The following is a 7692-nucleotide window of genomic DNA, read 5'->3' on the forward strand; positions in this document are numbered from 1 at the left end:
ATCAAGTGTTGATGTTTAACAAGACCACCAGTTTCAAGGAAAAGGGCAAAGGGAAGAAGAAGGGGAACTTCAAAAAGAACAGCAAGCAAGTTGCTGCTTAAGAGAAGAAACCCAAGTCTGGACCTAAGCCTGAAACTGACTGCTTCTACTACAAGCAGACTGGACACTGGAAGCGGAACTGCCCCAAGTATTTGGCGGATAAGAAGGATGGCAAAGTGAATAAAGGTATATGTGATATACATGTTATTGATGTGTACCTTACTAATGCTCGCAGTAGCACCTGGGTATTTGATACTGGTTCTGTTGCTAATATTTGCAACTCGAAACAGAGACTACGGATTAAGCGAAGATTGGCTAAGGACGAGGTGACGATGCGCGTGGGAAATGGTTCCAAAGTCGATGTGATCGCGGTCGGCACGCTACCTCTACATCTACCATCGGGATTAGTTTTAGACCTAAATAATTGTTATTTGGTGCCAGGGTTAAGCATGAACATTATATCTGGATCTTGTTTGATGCGAGACGGTTATTCATTTAAATCAGAGAATAATGGTTGTTCTATTTATATGAGTAATATCTTTTATGGTCATGCACCCTTGAAGAGTGGTCTATTTTTATTAAATCTCGATAGTAGTGATACACATATTCATAGTGTTAAAACCAAAAGATGCAGAGTTAATAATGATAGTGCAACTTATTTGTGGCACTGCCGTTTAGGTCATATCGGTGTAAAGCGCATGAAGAAACTCCATACTGATGGGATTTTGGAATCACTTGATTATGAATCACTTGGTACTTGCGAACCGTGCCTCATGGGCAAGATGACTAAAACTCCGTTCTCCAGAACTATGGAGCGAGCAACTGATTTGTTGGAAATCATACATACTGATGTTTGTGGTCCAATGAATGTTGAGGCTCGCGGCGGATATCGTTATTTTCTCACCTTCACAGATGATTTGAGCAGATAGGGGTATATCTACTTGATGAAACACAAGTCTGAAACATTTGAAAAGTTCAAAGAATTTCAGAGTGAAGTAGAAAATCATCGTAACAGGAAAATAAAATTTCTACGATCTGCTCGTGGAGGAGAATATTTGAGTTACGAGTTTGGTCTACACTTGAAACAACACGGAATAGTTTCGCAACTCACGCCCCCGGAACACCACAACGAAATGGTGTGTCCGAATGTCGTAATCGTACTTTACTAGATATGGTGCGATCTATGATGTCTCTTACTGATTTACCGCTATCGTTTTGGGGTTATGCTTTAGAGACGGCCGCATTCACGTTAAATAGGGCACCATCAAAATCCGTTAAGACGACGCCTTATGAACTATGGTTTGGCAAGAAACCAAAGTTGTCGTTTCTTAAAGTTTGGGGCTGCGATGCTTATGTGAAGAAACTTCAACCAGATAAGCTCGAACCCAAATCGGACAAATGTGTCTTCATAGGATACCCAAAAGAGACTATTGGGTACACCTTCTATCACAGATCTGAAGGCAAGATTTTCGTTGCTAAAATCAGATCCTTTCTAGAGAAGGAGTTTCTCTCGAAAGAAGTGAGTGGGAGGAAAGTAGAACTTGATGAGATAACTATATCTACTCCCTTATTGGAAAGTAGTTCATCACAAGAACCGGTTCCTGTGACAACTACACTAATTAGTGAGGAAGCTAATGATATTGATCATGAAACTTCAGATCAAGTTTCTACTGAACCTCGTAGGTCTACCAGAATAAGATCCGCACCAGAGTGTCACGGTAATCCAATTCTGGAAGTCATGTTGCTTGACCATGATGAACCTACGAACTATGAGGAAGCGATGATGAGCCCAGATTCCGCAAAATGGCTAGAGGCCATGAAATCTGAGATGGGATCCATGTATGAAAACAAAGTATGGACTTTGGTTGACTTGCCCGATGATCGGCAAGCCATTGAGAATAAATGAATTTTTAAGAAGAAGATTGACGCTGATGGTAATATAACTGTCTATAAAGCTCGACTTGTTGCGGAAGGTTTTCAACAAGTTCAAGGGGTTGACTACGATGAGACTTTCTCACCCGTAGCGATGCTTAAGTATGTCCGAATCATGTTAGCTATTGCTGCATTTCATAATTATGAAATTTGGCAAATGGATGTCAAAACTGCATTCTTGAATGGATTTTTGGAAGAAGAGTTGTATATGATGCAGCTAGAAGGTTTTGTAGATCCAAAAGGTGCTAACAAAGTGTGCAAGCTCCAGCGTTCCATTTATGGACTGGTGCAAGCATCTCGGAGTTGGAATAAATGCTTTGATAGTGTGATCAAAGCATATGGTTTTATACAGACTTTTGGAGAAGCCTGTATTTACAAGAAAGTGAGTGGGAGCTCTGTAGCATTTCTGATATTATATGTAGATGACATATTATTAATTGGAAATGATATAGAATTTCTGGATAGCATAAAGGGATACTTGAATAAAAGTTTTTCAATGAAAGACCTCAGTGAAGCTGCTTACATATTGGGCATCAAGATCTATAGATATAGATCAAAACGCTTAATAGGACTTTCACAAAGCACATACCTTGATAAAATTTTGAAAAAGTTCAAAATGGATCAGGCAAAGAAAGGGTTCTTGCCCATACTACAAGGTGTGAAGTTGAGTCAAACTCAATGCCCGAGCACAGCAGAAGATAGAGAGAAAATGAAAGATGTTCCCTATGCTTCAGCCATAGGCTCTATCATGTATGCAATGCTGTGTACCATACCTGACGTATGCTTAGCAATAAGCTTGGTAGGAAGGTACCAAAGTAATCCAGGAGTGGATCACTGGACAGCGGTCAAGAACATCCTGAAATACCTGAAAATGACTAAGGATATGTTTCTCGTATATGAAGGTGACAAAGAGCTAGTCGTAAATGGTTACGTCGATGCAAGCTTTGACACTGATCCGGACGATTCTAAATCGCAAACAGGATACGTGTTTTTATTAAACGGTGGAGCTGTAAGTTGGTGCAGTTCTAAACAAAGCGTCGTGGCGGGATCTACATGTGAAGCGGAGTACATAGCTGCTTCGGAAGCAGCAAATGAAGGAGTCTGGATGAAGGAGTTCATTTCCGATCTAGGTGTCATACCTAGTGCATCGGGACCAATGAAAATCTTCTGTGACAATACTGGTGCAATTGCCTTGGCAAAGGAATCCAGATTTCACAAGAGGACCAAGCACATCAAGAGACGCTTCAATTCCATTCGGGACCAAGTCCAATTGGGAGACATAGAGATTTGCAAGATACATACGGATCTGAATGTTGCAGACCCATTGACTAAGCCACTCTCACGAGCAAAACATGATCAGCACCAAGACTCCATGGGTGGTAGAATCATTACTATGTAATCTAGATTATTGACTCTAGTGCAAGTGGGAGACTGAAGGAAATATGCCCTAGAGGCAATAATAAAGTTATTATTTATTTCCTCGTATCATGATAAATGTTTATTATTCATGCTAGAATTGTATTAACCGGAAACATGATACATGTGTGAATACATAGACAAACATAAAGTCACTAGTATGCCTCTACTTGACTAGCTCGTTAATCAAAGATGGTTATGTTTCCTAACCATAGACATGTGTTGTCATTTGATTAATGGGATCACATCATTAGGAGAATGATGTGATTGACATGACCCATTCCGTTAGCCTAGCACTTGATCGTTTAGTATATTGCTATTGCTTTCTTCATGACTTATACATGTTCCTGTAACTATGAGAATTATGCAACTCCCGTTTATCGGAGGAACACTTTGGGTACTACCAAACGTCACAACGTAACTGGGTGATTATAAAGGAGTACTACAGGTGTCTCCGAAGGTACATGTTGAGTTGGCGTATTTCGAGATTAGGTTTTGTCACTCCGATTGTCGGAGAGGTATCTCTAGGCCCTCTCGGTAATGCACATCATTATAAGCCTTGCAAGCAATGTGACCAAATGAGTTGGTTACGGGATGATGCATTACGGAACGAGTAAAGAGACTTGCCGGTAACGAGATTGAACTAGGTATTGGATACCGACGATCAAATCTTGGGCAAGTAACATACCGATGACAAAGGGAACAACGCATGTTGTTATGCGGTTTGACCGATAAAGATCTTCGTAGAATATGTGGTAACCAATTTGGGCATCCAGGTTCCCTATTGGTTATTGACCGAGAATAGTTCTAGGTCATGTCTACATAGTTCTCGAACCCGTAGGGTCCGCACGCTTAACGTTACGATGACGGTTTTATTATGAGTTTATAAGTTTTGATGTATCGAAGTTTGTTCGGAGTTCTGGATGTGATCACGGACATGACGAGGAGTCTCGAAATGGTCGAGACATAAAGATTGATATATTGGAAGCCTATGTTTGGACATCGGAAAGGTTTCGGGTGAAATCGGGATTTTACCGGAACACTGGGGGGTTACCGGAACCCTCCCGGGGGTTAATGGGCCTTAGTGGGCCATGAGGGAGAAGAGGAGGGCCGGCCAGGGCAGGCCGCACGCCCCCTCCCCCCCTAGTCCGAATAGAACAAGGAGGGGGGGCGGCGCCCCCCTTTCCTCTTCCCCCCCCCCTTTCCTTCTCCACCAAGGCAAGAGGGGGGAGTCCTACTCCCGGTGGGAGTAGGACTCGTCCAGGCGCACCCCAAGGGGGCCGGCCGCACCTCCCCCTCCCTCCTTTATATACGGGGGCAAGGGGGCACCCCATAACACACAAGTTGATCTACGGATCGTTCCTTAGCCGTGTGCGGTGCCCCCCTTCACCATATTCCACCTCGGTCATATCGTCGCGGAGTTTAGGCGAAGCCCTGCGCCGGTAGTACATCATCATCGTCACCACGCCGTCGTGCTGAAGGAACTCATCCCCGAAGCTTTGCTGGATCGGAGCCCGGGGATCGTCATCGAGCTGAACGTGTGCTGAACTCGGAGGTGCCGTACGTTCGGTGCTTGGATCGGTCGGATCGTGAAGACGTACGACTACATCAACCGCGTTGTGCTAACGCTTTCGCTTACGGTCTACGAGGGTACGTGGACAACACTCTCCCCTCTCGTTGCTATGCCATCACCATGATCTTGCGTGTGCGTAGGAAATTTTTTGAAATTACTACATTCCCCAACATAATGTTCCTTCTTGATTTCTACCTCTGCTGACTTCAGTATTGAAAATACTTCAGGAATAGTTTTCTCCATCCCCTGCATATTGTAGTTCATCACAAAGCTCTTGTAGCTCGGTGGGAGTGACTGAAGGATTCTTTCAATGACCGCCTCGTCCGGGAGTTTGATGTCCAGCTGGGACAGGCGGTTGTGCAACCCTGACATTTTGAGTATGTGCTCACTGACAGAACTATTTTCCTCCATCTTACAACTGTAGAACTTGTCGGAGACTTCATATCTCTCGACCCGGGCATGAGCTTGGAAAACTAGTTTCAGCTCCTCGAACATCTCATATGCTCCTTGTCGCTCAAAACGCTTTTGGAGCCCCGGTTCTAAGCTATAAAGCATGCCGCACTGAACGAGGGAGTAATCATCAGCACGTGACTGACAAGCGTTCATAACGTCTTGGTTCTCTGGGATGGGTGCATCACCTAGCGGTGCTTCTAGGACATATTGTTTCTTGGCAGCTATGAGGATGATCCTCAGGTTCCGGACCCAGTCCGAATAGTTGCTGCCATCATCTTTCAGCTTGGTTTTCTCTAGGAATGCGTTGAAGTTCATGGTGACATGAGCGTTGGCCATTTGATCTACAAGACATTTTGCAAAGATTTTAGACTATTGTTCATGATAATAAAGTTCATCTAATCAAATTATTTAATGAACTCCCACTCAGATTTGACATCCCTCTAGTCATCTAAGTGTTACATGATTCGAGTCGACTAGGCCATGTCCGATCATCACGTGAGACAGTACTAGTCATCGTCGGTGAACATCTCCATGTTGATCGTATCTTCCATACGACTCATGTTCGACCTTTCGGTCTCTTGTGTTCCGAGGCCATGTCTGTACATGCTAGGCTCGTCAAGTTAACCTAAGTGTATTACATGTGTAAAATTGTCTTACACCCGTTGTATGTGAACGTAAGGATCTATCACACCCGATCATCACGTGGTGCTTCGAAACGATGAACTTTAGCAACGGTGCACAGTTAGGGAGAACACTTTCTTGAAATTGTTATGAGGGATCATCTTATTTACTACCATCGTTCTAAGTAAACAAGATGCATAAACATAATAAACATCATATGCAATTATATAGTAGTGACATGATATGGCCAATATCATAAAGCTCCTTTGATCTCCATCTTCGGGGCTCCATGATCATCCTGTCACCGGCATGACACCATGATCTCCATCATCATGATCTCCATCATCGTGTCTTCATGAAGTTGTCACGCCAACGAATACTTCTACTTCTATGGCTAACGCATTTAGCAATAAAGTAAAGTAATTTACATGGCGTTCTTCAATGACACGCAGGTCATACAAAAATAAAGACAACTCCTATGGCTCCTGCCGGTTGTCATACTCATCGACATGCAAGTCGTGATTCCTATTACAAGAACATGATCTCATACATCACATATATCATTCATCATTCATCACAACTTTGGCCATATCATACCACAAAACACTTGCTGCAAAAACAAGTTAGACGTCCTCTAATTGTTGTTACAAGTTTTACGTGGCTGCAATAGGGTTCTAGCAAGAGCGTTTTCTTACCTACGTGAAAGCACAACGTGATTTGTCAACTTCTATTTACCCTTCATAAGGTCCCTTTTCATCGAATCCGCTCCAACTAAAGTGGGAGAGACAGACACCCGCTAGCCACCTTATGCAACTAGTGCATGTTAGTCGGTGGAACCAGTCTCAAGTAAGCGTACGTGTAAGGTCGGTCCGGGCCGCTTCATCCCACAATACCGCTGAAGCAAGATAAGACTAGTAGCGGCAAGAAAGTTGACAACATCTACACCCACAACAAATTGTGTTCTACTCGTGCAATAGAGAACTACGCATAGACCTAGCTCTGATACCACTGTTGGGGAACATTGCAGAAAATTAAAAAATTTCCTACGCTTTCACCAAGATCCATCTATGAATTCATCTAGCAACGAGTCATGGGAGAGTGATTGCATCTACATACCACTTGTAGATCGCGTGCCGAAGCGTTCAACGGAACGGGGATGATGGAGTCGTACTCGCCGTGATTTAGATCACCGATGACCTAGTGCTAAACGGACAACACCTCCGCGTTCAACACACGTACGGAGCGGATGACGTCTCCTCCTTCTTAATCCAGCAAGGGGGAAGGAGAGGTTGATGATGATCCAGCAGCACGACGGCGTGGTGGTGAATGCAGCAGAACTCCGGCAGGGCTTCGCTAAGCAACTACGGAAGGAGGAGGAGGTGTAACAGGGAGGAGGGAGGCGCCAAGCCTTGAGGGTGCGGCTGCCCCTCCCTTCCCTCCCTTTATATAGGGGCAAGAGAGAGGGGGGGCGCAGCCTTGCCCCTTCCTCCAAGGAAGGGTGCGGCCAAAGGGGGGGAGGAGTCCATCCTTCCCAAGGCACCTCGGAGGTGCCTTCCCCTTTTAGGACTCTCCCCTCCCCTTGTCTCTTTGGCGCATGGGACTCTTGGGGCAGGTGCCCTTGGCCCATATAGGCCAAGGCGCACCCCCTACAGCCCATG

This window comes from Triticum aestivum, chromosome 2B (genome assembly GCF_018294505.1).
Source record: "Triticum aestivum cultivar Chinese Spring chromosome 2B, IWGSC CS RefSeq v2.1, whole genome shotgun sequence".
Taxonomy (NCBI): domain Eukaryota; kingdom Viridiplantae; phylum Streptophyta; class Magnoliopsida; order Poales; family Poaceae; genus Triticum; species Triticum aestivum.